Here is a 16509-nt window from a genome sequence, read left to right on the forward strand (position 1 = left end):
AAACTTGAATGATAATTTTTACACAACTTTTACACAAATTTTATATAATTTTACCAAATTTCACACAACTCTTTTAAAAAATCATCATCGGATTTTATTAGAAAAAATAAAAAAATAAATTATTTTATTTTATTATTGATTTAATTTTTTTATTGATGATTAAGCATTATTTAGCAATTACCTGAAAATCTAGATGTCGTGGAAAAAATCTGAAATTAGATTCAGAATCAGAGTCAAAATTTTATAAAGAATTCTTCTAAGTATAATAGACGGCAAAATTGCTGTCCTGTATTATTTATGTCTCAACACTTTTTAAGTATTAAAAAATTATACTCGATATGCAAACCTGTGACTTCTAAATATTATGGATTTCCATGGCTTCTTAAAGATACGTACATTGCTATAGCTTTTTGATGTTTCATATTTTTTGACTAAATATAATCAAAATACTAAGGTAATGTACAAAGTGGTCGGTTTATCATAAACTATTCGATTCCTCACAAAATAAACAAAAGTATTAGGAAAAAAATTATCATTTCTTTTAGTTACACATATTTCTTGATTTATCATATTAATATTATATTTATTAAATATACTATAGGTAAATATTATTTACCTATATCATCTCTAGTAATTTTAAGTAACACCATATTCTGTTTTAGACTTATTAATAAGAATTATTTTTCCAGCGGTAACTTTTTCTATTGACTTTTTTTATAATTATATAATAAGGGTGATACAGTTTTAACATTTGTTTGATAGTTAATTTTTCTTAATGAGATTCAATATAAACAAAGATCAAATGATAATATCGATGTTTGCAGACTAATTGACATAAACGAAATTTTACCAAAATTATTCGGATTTAGTTGTGTTAAAGTTTCTATAAGACACTTCCATGTTTTTAGCAAAATAAAAATTTGATAAAAATTTTACTTACGCCAATTAAGCAAACAGTCAATACACGCTCTCACTTGTCACAACATGAACAATTAAATGTTTTAAAGTTAAATATACATAAAAATAGTATTATTGTATAACATAACATTTTTTTCATAAAAAAATATTCAATAGTTTTATTTTATTTAGACGTGACAATAGTAATAGATACCCAATAATGCTCAATACTTAATTAATTTCCATTTAATGCATTAAAATTATTTTCAATAAATTTAACATTAATAGGATGAATTAGTGAGGAATTTCTATTACTGTTGTCGAGTATAATGAATTTACCCTCTGGAAGTCATACAAACGAGTTTTCGCAGACAGCTTATTAATTTTTAAAAAACCTACTGGTTTTAGGATAAAAAAAACTTTTTACTAGAATGGGGGAAATTAAAATATAAGGAAGAATACCAACGAAAAAAAGTCAGTATCGTAAGGTAAAATTGAACTATCAAGTCATATACATATTTTCATAAGTTCTTCGAAACTTCAGAAATGGCAGCTAAATTAGTCTTGGTAAGAACATCTGTCATCATGTTAATAAATTTTTACTAAACATTTAAAAAAAAAATTTTTTTAATATTATAGTTTCATATTTTTAAGTTGAATATAATTTTTAATTATCAAAAGAGAACGAATATTAAATATTGTATATTTAATACAATATTTTTATTAATAAATATTTTACAATATATACTAAATTAAATATATTTAAAACACATTTTCAAATCGGAGTTCTTTAAAATTTTATAGATCTGTTAGATTCTTTTTAATATCATATAGTAAAATTATCACCTTGTTATATTTGTGTAATAGCGATTTGTTAACATCCACATAATAAAATACAATAATTAATTAAAGTATAATTCTTATTTTTAATAAATGTAATTATAAACAATTTCGAGATAATGTCTCTTTTTTAATTTTTTGTTTAGAAAAATATGGTAGCATAAAATTACAATCTAATAAAAGTATGTTTTCATTTAAAATATTACAAAAAAAAAAAAATAATAAAAGTCCCCTAAAAAATTATAATTTGTTGATTTAAAGATTACGATTAACAACATTAATAAGTTTTCAAGAACAACAACTTCAACTTGACCAAAGTAGTCAAATTGAAAATTTTAATACATTTTTGTGTAGATTGTCTGCATGGCTCTATTCGCCGTCTGCTTCGCTTTGCCCGCTGTCCCCGAAAACGTTGCTGTCAATGAAGCTGTTAATGATGTTGCTAAACCCGTTGTTGATCAACCAAAAGAAAATATGAAAACAGCTGATACTACTTTCCTTACTTATGGATACTACCCTTCATACGGATATGCATACCCAAAATACTACTCTGGTCTTGGATACAGAAGTAACTATAATTTTATACATTATCTTAGTAATTCAGTTTTCTTTTATTTAATATGTATATTTTATTTATTTAGGCATTCCATACTACTATGATAGCTACTACAGCGGAATCTACAAATCATACCCATACTTGTACTAATTCTGTTCAATACTGTATAACTGATATCTGAATAATTTGTAAAAATACAATATGTACATTCAAAAAATAGCCATGAAAAAATTTGAAAAAATCAATAAAGTTTTATCATAGATGTTAAATAATTATGTGTTCTATTTTCCTAATATATGTATCATATATAGAGTAATTCCTTTAATTATAGTCCCTCAATTTCTAATAATATGATGATTATATTAAGAAATATTATCTGGTATTTTTTAGGTTTATACATTTTTCCATTTATTATTTATTAATTATTAATATTATTTATTTTATTTAATTTTATTAATTGAATTTTTTTCAATTTCGAGGATAATATATTTAAATAGTTACTAGCAGTGATCATTTGATGTATCATTAAAACAAAATTGTTACGTGATGGTTGAAAAAAATTAATGATAAAAAAAAAGTCACATAAATGTACACTTTTTAAAGTAATAACTCTGTAAAATTGAAATGAAAAAAGTATGAGCACAAAGTGAAATATATAGAATTTTTTTTATGAGTAAAAATGTATACCCAACTTTTTTTTTATTACATTGGAAAACTTGCAATATTTAAAAAAAATTTCTTTTTAAACATTTATTTAAGTTATATAAGTTAAAAGTAAAATAAATATTTTCAAATAAAACATTAAGGGAATTATTCTCTTTCCAATTACACCAATTCAATTTACTAATTTCTTATAAATACTTTCAAATAAATTTTTGTTCAAGAAATTTAATTGCGAATTTAAAGTATTATATTTTTTGATGTTATTAATTTTTACAAAAAAATTGTAAAGAAGTCCTCCACAAAGGCATTTTCAGAAGTAAAAGTTTTTTTTTTCAATATATTGTGTATTGCATTTGCTTTAATTTAAGACATATATAAAAGTATCAGTTTTTGCAGAACATTTTAAAAGATAAGTTGAAAAAGTTTCTATTTTGAATCCTCTCCTGTAAGCAAGTAAAGGGTCAGATTTTCAAAAAATATACACCAAATAATAGGTAAATAACTAAGGTATCAATACAAAAAATTGTTTTCAATCATTCAATTCTTTGACACTTTTGAGTGAAAAAAGTTTTAAAAATATCGAAAATTACTGATTTCTAAAATTGTAAATTTTGCTAACTTTGTGAAATGAACCCATAGGTTCAATAGGTAGGTAGTTTGTATGTAAGTGGACGCATGTTATGTGATTACAAATCTTATATATTATTTAATACTTAATACAAATAACTCGGCTAATAATTGTGATTTTTGACCAAAGGTAATGAAAAGTGTAGATTATTTCGGTGGAATACTTTCAAGGTGTATTTATAAAGTTACCCTATAAAAACTTGGGTAATTTGTGTGTTTAAACTGAACAAGTACACATAAATGAACAAATTAAGTGTATGTATAATAATTAATCTCATAGTAACCAAATAACACGTCTTTATAAAACAATATAGTACTTTTTTAATACAATTTTAATTAAAATTGTTTATTTCGCAATTTTGATAAAGTAAACTTTATAAATCGAACAAATATAATATAATGTACAACTTTACGCTGTAACATTTTATTATCAACAATAAATTTTACATTTTTCATCATACTATGACGGAAATAATTTCAAATAACTTTGTAATTTTTGAAATATATAAAAACGGATAGTGTTTATGTATTATAACATACATAAACCCAACCATATTATTTAAAAATTGACAAATATGTGATGCTGCCTCTAATTAATCAACAGAATATTAGATTTAATTTCAGTTATGAACATTTAATTCATTACACAATAAAATTTTTTTCTTTATTTGAGTTATATAAACTTTACAATATTAAAGATAATAAGTATTAAAATTAACAAAATGGTATGTGACAGTATTTTTATAAAAAAATGTTTTCATTGATGACACTCACTGACTTGAAATTTAGTTACTAAAAATCTAGTAATTAAATATAAGTGTGGGAGAAATTTTAATTAGTAATAACTTAAGTTATTGGCTGTATAAGAGTTATAAAAACTAATAAGTAAATGTTCTACTTAATTGTTTTATAATTAGATTTTTTATATATGTGAAATAGCTGCGCAGTACATTAAATAAATATGTTTTCCAATATTTTATAATTAAATCATTATAAATTAAAAAACAAAACTTGTAAAAACTCTAATCCTGTACCTAATTTAATAATTTAAATATTTTTATGCTTTGAATGTTGAGATGCATTTCGATTGTTAATAATCCATGTTTTATTTTAATCAAAATAACAGTTTTAAAATGAAGTGACTAATCAGAAAATTAAAATCACTATATCATGTGAATTTGAGAATAAAATCAGTTCTCATTTCTCATAATAACTTTAATTTTCAAATTTAAGAAAAAAAAGAAGTTGGAAGGTTAATATAATTAAATAAACTTAAAAACTTTTCTGTACTTTATTTAATAACAAAAATATGTAACAATACATCATCACATTTTTATTAATTGTAAAAGCTTACAAAATATTTAAAATTTAAAATATAAACTTTAAGTAATAGCTATTGAAATTGATATTATAATGTGTTACATCGAATTACCTATTTGAATAAATCAAGTCCTAGTCCACTGTAACCCCATGAGGAATAGTAAGGCCAACCGAAATCTAAATTTAAAAAAATAATGTATCAATTGAAATAAAATATAATTTTAGAAATAAACAAGTGAATTACTTAAAGAAGATCTCAATCCGAAACCTGGATATGTACGATAGCTGAATGAAGGTCCATAAAATCCTAAATGAAAAGTGTCTGCAGTTTTCATGTCTTCTTTTGGTTCGACCTTTTGTTCAGCGGCTAAAGCGACAACGAACAAGCACACGAACTTGAGGAAAAACATTTTTATGAGTTTAATCAAGTAAATATGAAATATTGTGTAATAATTTAAATAACTTTCTGCTTATAAAAAAATATTATTAGAAAGTAGTAATTATATCTACATTATTATATTTAATGTTACATTAGTTATAAATTAAATACACTGTATTTAATTGTTATAGTTATATAGTTGTTACATTGTTATACATTGTAAAACAACTAAAATATTATTTATATATTTACCATTTACAATGTATCTTATACCCAATTGATAACGATTATAACTTTTGATATGGTTATTATTTTGTTGAAATTTGTTTAAAATTAATTATTGCCTTCTTAAGTTATGTTTAAAGCATTTTTTTTTATTATTCATCACTAATAAAAAAAACAAAAAAATTGTACTTCGTATTTTTTTAAAAATTAAAAAATAGCCTTTTTTCCCCCTTTTTTGAAAATTTTTTTTAGATTATTAGTAGGTTTAGAACATATACTAAAGAAATTAAAAGCATTTTAATACATAGATAAAGTTTGGAACGTAATTGGATACAGTTTGTATTGTTGTATATTTATAAAGCACATTCCCCCTTTGTACAGTACCAACTTATGTATTAAAATATTTATAATATCATTAATACATGTCCTAAAATTACTATTGATTTCGATAATTGAAATGGATTTTTAAAAATTATTTATCTTTTTATATATAACTTTTGAAGGTAGAAAGTACACGACACAACACCGAAACTTGAAATATAATTATTTAAATAAAAAATATACATTTTTTCAAAGTACCTCCAAGTTCATATTTTTAGTTAAGTTTTAAAATAAAAAAAAAAAATGAAAACTTACTAAAACGATTTTAAGAGACATTATGGTTTGATATTTTTGGTTTCTTCGGTTAATTTAACTATTTCGAATCAAATGGAAGTAAAATACTGAAATAGAAAGACTTAGCTTTGTTCTTTTATATGAATCTTTTACTAATAATTTAGTGGTATTGTGTTGAAATACAGTAATTAGGAAAAGAGAGTTCGGGAATTTTGGATATTAACTAAGTTGTTTTTTCTAGATGTATATTAGAGTAATTTTTGTTTATGAATGAGCAACTAATAATATAACAACGAAATTGCAATTAATTATTACTAAGGTGTAATAGAGATTTTTTAGTATCATTGTCTTATAAAATATTGACTATTGTAATATATTTATAATACTTTAAAAATAATGTAGGCCTTTATTAAAAAAAAATGAACGAACATTATCAATAATTTGAAATTCTCTCAGTATCCATTTGATTTTATAAAATAAACTATTGAGGAATATAATATTGAGTTTTGATTGTAATTACAATTCATGTAGGTAATCCAGAAGAACTAAGAATTCAATGTTGCTTTTAACAGTGCAAATATTAGAAATAAATGACTGTTATTAGAAATTAAATTTTTTTTATGACTTTATAAATAATTATAATCACACAATAATTTGTTAAATTTTTTAAATGTATGATGAAATCATTTTTTCAGGAAATATAAAGAAAAGTAAAGAATAAAAATAATTTTAGTAAAATAATATTTTAAACTTAACTAATTCAGGCAACTTATGAGGTATAATCATAAACAATTGTAATTTACACAGACAATGTTACAGTATGGCACATTTTAAGATGCATGTCTTAGGAGCAATAATTTTTTTCGGAAAAAAAATGTGTTTCTGTAAATTAAAATCTATAAAACTGAAACTTTTAAGAGCGTAAATATATTATAAATAAATTGTACCCAAGATAGCAAAAACTTAAGTATGCTTTGAGTTTAATTGTGAAAATGAATAAATAATAAAACATTTTTGTAACATGATTTATTTTTTATATCTTATTAATTTTTCTGATCTAGTTATTACCAAATATTCGTCTTTATTACAATTGATATACATTACAATTGTAATAATATACAATTGAAATAATAAATAATAATAAATAATAAAAAATAAATACAATTGTAATTAATATACAAAAATTGATTACAATAAATTTTATTTCGTGATAGTACATTTTAAATTTCTTAAATGCTTAATGTTTTTGTATAATAACTTTAATTATAATATTTTCTTTTGTTAATCAATCACCTTTAAATTACATTTAAAGGTATTCTTTTGTGTACTCATCTTTTTGTAATCTGCAACTGTAATTTTGAAGTTGAAGTAGTGTTTCCAAAAAAAAAAATGCTAAATAATGTAAGCAACATTTTTTGTCAAAATTAAAAAAAGTTGTAAGTTTAAAATAGATTTGTCTGAATATCATTTTTAGACTATTCTAGAATCACCCGTCAATAAAAAAATGATTCTGCGTCTATTTTATTTAAATGTAACGCTAGATATTCATTTCTCCTCTCACCTAGGTATAAAAATGTTAATAGCTTAAAAGTTCTCATGACCCGTGCCTCATTTATAATCTATATTTTAAAATGATAACAAATAACTTCTGAAATACGGGTCCAAAATTTGTTACCTAACATTTTCTTAATTAGATCATTTTTTTGTATATAAGATATTTTAATTTGTATATTTACATTTATAAAAATTAAGTTAGTCTTCTATTAAGATACAGGAGATGGACTGAAAATATCCTAAAAATTATATGAAAATAAAAACTAATAAATACAAAAAATACATTCTACCAATTAAATTAATCATATCATAAATAAAATTGAATTATGATATCAAAATTCAAATTAAATTATGCATACTACTAGACTTTTGAATAATTTAGACGAATAATTGAAAGTTTGATTTGTTGTTGAAAATTATTATAAAAAAGTTTTTAAAACACGCTGTTAAAAAAAAGAAAAAGTTATTAATAAATAAAAAAAAGGTTACTTTTTAGTTGATTTATCAAATCAAAAAATGATAAAAAAATATATAATGAACGTCTGATTAAATCCGATAATTAATTTTAGTCTTGAGTAATAATTTTAGATAACTATTTCTTTTATTAATCTGTAAATCTGCAGATGATGCACATGTCCTTGAAAAGGATAATTGAGAACTTATTTTTGTTTTTGTATTTTTAATGGTTTTTCAAACAAAAACACATTACTTAATGTCAGAAAAAGTATATAATAAAAGGCACAACAATGAAAAAATAAAATCATATTGTTGTCAATAATCAAGTTTATCATACGTCGTTTAAAAATTGAAAAATCAGAAAAAATGTCTTCTAAAATTATTTTGGTAAGAAACTTTTATTTTATTAATTTATATAAAAAAATTAAATATTTTAAGATCATTAATTCATTTTTTTAGAATAAAATTTTATTTTTACAGTTTAAATAGAAGTTTTCATTGAATTTAATAATTCTTTTTAATATTAATATTTAAGTTTTCAATAAATCGATAAAATTTATTTTTATTTAAAAAAATAATCGTTTAATAATTATTCATTATTTTATACAATAAAATAATTTTCAACAAAGAGTTTTGACAAAGAATATCAACAAACGATTTTCAAATTTAAAGTTGAAATTTGAAATATTTATAATTTTTAATGTAAAAATAGATTTTTTGGCGTATTCCTTGATATTGTTCATTTTAATTTTTAGGTTTTCTGTATGGCCCTTTTGGGTGTCTGTTTTGCCAACCCAACACCATCTGAAAAAGTTGATCAAAAAGAAACAATGAAACCCGCTGAAACAGTATACACTTATGGCTCTACCTTGAGTGGCTTGAATAATTATAGATTGATTTCTCCGTTATCATCTTTATCCAACATGGGTAACAAATACTTTAATTAATATTTCCAATATATTTTATTAGTAGCAGAATACTTTTATAAAAATTCAATAATAATAAAAAAGTATTTAAAAATTATTTATATCTAGAAATTTAGACTCTGAAAATTTAAAAAGTATTTTTTTTCAGCTATGACTTATCCTTTATACGGAATGAATGCTTTTGGTGCTCCACTAATCATTTAAGAAACTGATCCAATACTGCAACTAAAATAATTATCATTTATCTATATATATATATGTAAACAAATTTTTTCTCGTAAATTGTTACTGATTTATATTTAAATGATGAACTATAAAAATAAATAAATGCTCAATATATTTTATACTTCATAAGTGATGTATTTTTTTTTTATTCATTTAGAAAAAACTTAAAAATATTATTAACTTTATAACTAAGATTTAAAAATGTAATATGTAATATAATAATAATATATTATATTATCAAATCTCAATATGAAATAATATGAATTTTTATTAATACTTCACTAATTTATACAAAAAAAAAAGAAGTTTCTAATTAAATTTTTAAAGTAAGCCTTGAAAATGTTGACCTTAATATGATATTGGTTATTTTATGATTGTATTCTCCATATTTCAGGTTTAAATTTACCTCTGTTTTTTAAAACAAATTTAAATGAATTACAATTTTTCATGGGTAATTTAAAAAAATTTTCTCACACCTCCAGGATTGAAAATAATAAACAACAAAAATTAAAAACGAAAACTCTTAATGAGTTTATTTATTTAAAAAACAAGTACATTTAACTTTGTTTTAATAATTCTGTATATCACGATGTGGTCATAAACTAATCAATCACCTTAAAAATCTTTATATTTTACAAATATATGATAGTTTATTTTAACAATGTTATTTTTGTCATGAACTGTAAAATTTACAGTTAGATATTTTGTGTTAGTAATCTTATTCGTAAAAATTAAAAATCACGTTTGAATGTTGAATCAAATAGTATTAATGCCAAGAAAAATGTACTTGAATTAGTTTTAGTCGTATTTGAAATTAAAAAAAATATATATTTTTTAGTCAATATACTGATGTAAATGAAAAAATAATGGTTTTCTTCGATCTTTATTACATTATGAATAACCTTAATGTAGTATAAAGAATAGGATTATCAAAATAAATTCATCTGTTTTTTAAGGTAACAATTTTATATAAAAATTAATAGTTTTCTTACTGTTACAAAAATTATCAGGATTCATTCGTAAGGTTATATAAAAAAAAAAAGGAAAATTTTTAATTCTCTCTTAAAAATTGGTCAATATATTTTTGATGTAATTATTTTTATCTAGATAGATATTTATTTTCCTTTTTCTCCTCTTAATTATAAGACAGGTAACAATAGATCACAAATTATTACTACTAATTTTTTTGATACAAGTTAAGAATACTCAAAAAACATTGTTCAGTGGAATTGTGGCATAGTTAGAACAAGTACAGATGCTATTTGATAATAATTAACACCTCTATTATAAAAAACGCTTCAATGAGAATATGTAAGATTTTACGATAATTTCTATAATATTAATTTTACAATTTTTATGTTTTAACGTGTCACTCAAATAAAAATACTTTTAAATTACTTTATTAATTGAAAATAAAATATTTTTTTACTTTGACTACTAATTTCTTTTTACTTACATGGTCTTTCATTAAATTTTTATAAAAAAAAATATTAAAGGAACGCATATTTTCTCTAGTATATTCTATTTAAATTTCAATTAAATCAGTATTTTTAAAAATTAATAATAGCAGTTTTAAAAATTAGAAAAAAAATTTTGAAAGCACAATTTTTCACAAAAGCTTAATTTTTAGATATTTTTGTAAATTCCTAAGATTAGGAATTTTTTTCAATTTTTGGTAATCATATATTTAACTAGATTGAGACCGAATTATTTTGACGTTTCATTATTAAAATTGGTTCGTTGAGAGCTCAGAATGTTCATAGACAGTCATAAAAATAAATGTTCGTCATCTTAAAATCAATACCTACTCAATTTCACGGCATGATAAAGAAGGAAAAGATTTGAATTAGAACTCTTTAAAATTTATTCAAATTATTCTTATCTTTATAACTTTCTATGTGACAATATCTCAATATATTACATTATTTATTTTTAATATATAAACTCAAAATTATTGTTGAAGTCCTTTTAGTATATTCATCAGCAGTTTAATGTTGGGAGAGCAGCCACGTAACTCTCGTTTCATAGATACATAAAAGGAATAAAGGGCATTGTATTAAATAAAAACTAATAATATGACAAGTTATATTTCCCGTAATCCTTGTGTTTTACTTCCTAAGAAATAGAAATTATCAATCGATGACATATATAATAATTTATCAGAAGATAAAATTAAATTTAAATGTCATAATTTCAATAAAAAAAACGGTAGAACAGTGGGATTGTGGGCATAGTATAGACGTGGCATAGTTGGCACAAGTATAGATGAAATCTGACAGTGATAAAAATTACTGTCATAAGAAACTTTTCGATCCAAATCTGTAGATAGTGTTTAATTTTAAGAAACTGTTAAATTATTCCAAAAGCAAAATTAACTCCTATTTCCTTATTAATATCCTAATTACACGTTTTATGATTTATAAGTGTAATATATGAATAAATATTTATTATAAAAATTAAATATAGTATGAAATTGCTATTTAATAATTTAATATTGTATAATTTTGTTCAACTTCGACTGCCATATCATTTGTACGTAGAAGACAATTTGTCGGGACAATTTTTTTTTTTTAATTTATAGTACGTAAGTTTTAATTTAACATATGTTTAAAGGACTCAGTATTTCGGGAACATTTTCAAAAGTTAAGCTGAAGAAGTTGACTTTTGTGAAAAATTTGCTATTTTGAATCCTCTCCTGTGGGTAGGTAACGGGTAAGAATTTCAAAAAATAATATCAAATGAAAGTAAAACACCTAAGATCTCTATTTAAAAAAATATATTTTGGTATGTTTATTTTTCAAAAAGTCATGGCAATTTTAAGAGAAAAAACGGCAAAATTTACTGATTTTGAAAATTGTAATTGTTTTGGAGATTTTTTCTATTTACAAAGAATGATGAAAATTTTTTTAATTTTTAAGGGCAATGTCTTCAATGCATACGACTTGTGATAATTTAACGTATGAATGAAAGAACAATGGTTCGATGAGATCTGAGAAAAAGTGGCAACAGACATAAAAACCCAGCACAGGGGGATCGCGGCACAGTGGTGACGTAGCATAGTTGGATCAAGTATTATGATATCTGACAGTGATTAAAATCACTATAAAAAAAAACGCTTCGATGCAAATCTTTAGATAGTGTATAATTTTAAAAAATTGGTGGATTATACCAAAAGCAACATGATCTGCTAGTTCTTTATTAATAACTTGATTAAGATAAAGTATGTCGAATGAAAGAGGGATTATTAAAAAATATTATTTCTCATAAAAAATTGTGTTGATCCATACACTTTTCAATAAGTTATAGCATTATAAAGTTAAAAATGTAAAAAATAAAATCGAGAATTTTCACACAAAAATAACATTCGGTAGCTATTTTCACCGTGAAGATAAAATAAAGTCCGAAATTTTTTTTTTCATGATAAAGTATATTACATTAGCTTTAATTTAAGATATATATAAAAGTGTCAGACCTTCCGAAACATTTTCAAAAGTTAAGTTGAAAAAGTTAATTTTTTGTGAAAAAGTTGTCATTTTAAATCCCCCCTTGTGGGCAGGTTAAGGGTTAAATTTATGAAAAAAATATACCAAATGAAAGGTAATGATATTATGCATCTATATAAAAAAGAATTATATTGATATGTTTATTTTTGAAAAAGTTATGGCACTTTTAAGTAAAAAAAATTGAAAAAATTTCGAAAATTAGCGATTTTTAAATTTGTAATTTTTTTGGAGGTTTCCCCCATTTACGGGGAACGAGGGAATTTTTTTCAATTTTTGAGGGTAATGTCTTCGACTGGATACGATTTGTGGTCTTTTGACGTATCATTGAAAGAAATCGGTTCGGTGAGAGCTGAGAAAAATGATAACAGACACAAAAAAAAAAAACACATCTTAGTAAAACCAATACCTTCTCAGCTTCGCATCGAAGCTAAAAAAAACTCATCATTGTCATATTAATACCTTCTCAGCTTTGTATCAAAGATAAAATTTATTATAAATTAATAATCGTTTTTATTAAACTATTTTTAAAAATTCTTGAAGTTTTTAGTATAAAGTTGCAATAAATAAATTAAATACATATTGTACTAATAATCATTAGACATTATATATGATGCATTGTTAAACATTATAATTGTTTAATTATTATTTTAATTAAATATAATTATTTTAAGAAAATTATTTTTTAGTTTCATATATTTTGAATTTAATAGTATTAATTATTTTTTTAAATTTATTCCTTATACTTTATAAGGGTGTTAAAATAAAAAAATGACTGCGTGATTACAACTTTTATAACAGTACATCAAATGTTACTAACATTTTAATACCTAGAGATACGACTGAGAAATATCTAATGATACATATTTTCATACTCATTCCTTACCTGTTAATTAAATATGTTTTTATTACATAAGATAATAAAATATGTGTTGCTACTAAAAATAAAAAAATGAACACCCTTATAATGTATACGTTAGGGTGGTACGAAATATTTAAAATGTTGATAATGAAATTCTAATAGAAAAAAAAGTTGCTGTTTAATCTCCTGATTACGGGGGAAAAAAAGAAATTTTTTTTAATATCTTCAAATGTTACAAGAGGGTTGAAAATTTGATTATGAGGGTAATTTTTTGTTTTTTGTCACATATCTATTAATCTATACTATTTACAGAAAAAATTATAGAACCAAATTTTATTAGAAAAAACCCGTATCTATAATACTTATTCATTAAAATTTAAAAATATATTTTTATCTTTACCGCTGAAATCGTATTCATTAGTTTATTTAAATATTGCAGACGAAATATTCAACATACAATAAAAATGTTTGTATAAAAATTGATTAGAATTTAATTGTTTATTATTTTTGTTGTGTGTATCATATCTTTTACCAAACGCAGTTGTTATATCAAATATTAGTTTGTAAAAAAAGTCCAATCCAACTTAGTATAAAAATGTTAATATCTTTTAAAATATTGATTTAAATTTTTTTATCGAAAGCAAATTTTTTTATTTAGATCACCCTTAATAAATATATAGATTTTCAAGAATATTAATAGTAGAGTAGAACGAAAAATAATTTTATTTTGCAAATTCTAATATTACTAGAAAATTGTGGTCCATAATCAAATATGTGTATAAAAAATTACAATCTCAAAATTATTACGAAATTTACAGAACACATTACATAAAAATTGTAAATATATTATTCGTTTATTGTAATGTATTAAATTTGTATATAAGTAAAAACATTAACTTAATTAAATTGAAATATTTTATTTTTAAATGAGGTATAATCCTACTTATAACACTATCCCTTCCAGCTTGTACACATACAGCTGTAGATGCTTCTTTTACTAATTTTACAATTCTTTCAACAGCTTAAGTATGACAAATTAAATAAAATATGTCTAAGGTTTTCTTCTTATGACTTAATACAATCTAAACTACAATTGAATTTTAAGTTATTATAAAGTTGTCATGGTACGTTTTAATTAATTGTAATACTCGCGTGTGTGATATACTATTGAAATTGATGCTTTGTGCCATATATTTTCTATGTTAGATGTTACAATTTTAGCTATAGAGCTTACACTTAGCTCTTTTGGAGTAATATCGGGTTTAAGTTGATGTTTTACATACAAATAATATTGCATAACGTCTTCATAAGTTGGTAATATATTATTAATAAGCTCTTTAGCATCTTGAAAAATTAAAAATTTTGATTTATTTCTCGTCAAAACAACAGCCATTTTTAACAAATATTTAACACTCGTTGCGCATAAAATTAACTAAACACAACTCCATACGGATACACAGCGATATTAAATGCAAAAGCAAGTTCATTTATTGAAGTAATAATGAAATATTATCTATCATACATTTTTTAAGATAAGATAGGGCTTAAATAGAATAACCCAGTAATCATACGAAAACAATATTACTATATTTCAAATGTTTAAAAAAAAAATAAATTAGAATGGATTACTGATGTTTTTTTTTAAATTTTAAAGTACTTACCTATAAATTTCGTTAAGTTGAATTATTTCCCCGAGACAAATACTATAAGGAAATAAAATGTACTTGAAATCTTGACAAATTTTGTTTACATTTTAAAAAATGATCATTATTGTAATTTAGTAGTTTTGGGCTATTTTCTAAAATTTTTACTTCATTAGGATAACTATGAAAATATAACCGTTAAGGTTAATTAAATCTCAATATGTGAAATTGCCATCAATAACAATAACAAGCTCTAATTGGAAATTTCGTACGATATAAAAATTAAGAGCTCGTCTATCAGCCCTTAGTATTACGATTTTGTGTCTTGCGACAAAGATTACAAGTTTAACGTTTAATTGGAACTAAAAATAACACAACAAAATGTTTTCAAAAGTATTAATGGTAAGTAATTTTTATTATTTTAATAATAATTTTAAATATTGATTATATTTGTTATTTTTATTTCAACATTAAAAATACACAATTATTTTTCGAAATTAAATCCTTTTATCAATATTTTAAAGACATATCTTTATGTAAAATCAAAAGCTATAGGCTTTAAGCTATAGACATTTAATGGCATGGTTTTAAAATAAAATATCTTTTTAAAGTTTGTACAATCAATATTTGTTATTTTATCATTAAGTGTACTTAAATGGATTTCGATATTCAGTGCTAGGAATTAATTATAAATATTATTATACTAGTATTATTAATATTTAATCATAATTAGTTTGATAATGATGACTTTATGTAATAGTTTTTTTGCATAAATTCTTTAATATTTAATTTAAAGTAATTTTCATCATTTGCTCATAATCACAACTGCGACAACATTTTTTCATCCACAAAAGTACAACATTTCGTGAAATTTATTTCAATATACACTTTTAAACCTCAAAAAAAAAAAAATTATTTCTTTCAGATGGTATGTGTAGCCATGCTTGCTATTTCTGGCTTTACTCGTGCAGACAAAGTCGATACAAAAGAAAACATGAAAACTGCTGAAGCAGTTTATTCGGTACCTTATTCATCAGCTTATATGCTAAATCCAGCAGCCAGAGTTGTTAGTTACAGAACTGGTATATATTTTTTATTTTGTGATTCAACATTAGTTAAATGCTTTTAGATTTAAGTAGTTTATCTGTATATGATTTTTCAATATTTATTTCTTTAAAAAGTTGTAAAGTTCAAGTTTTTTTAATTAATATTTGAAAATTA

The sequence above is a fragment of the Daktulosphaira vitifoliae genome, unplaced genomic scaffold (genome assembly GCF_025091365.1).
Source record: "Daktulosphaira vitifoliae isolate Bord-2020 unplaced genomic scaffold, ASM2509136v1 Scaffold_1, whole genome shotgun sequence".
NCBI lineage: Eukaryota > Metazoa > Arthropoda > Insecta > Hemiptera > Phylloxeridae > Daktulosphaira > Daktulosphaira vitifoliae.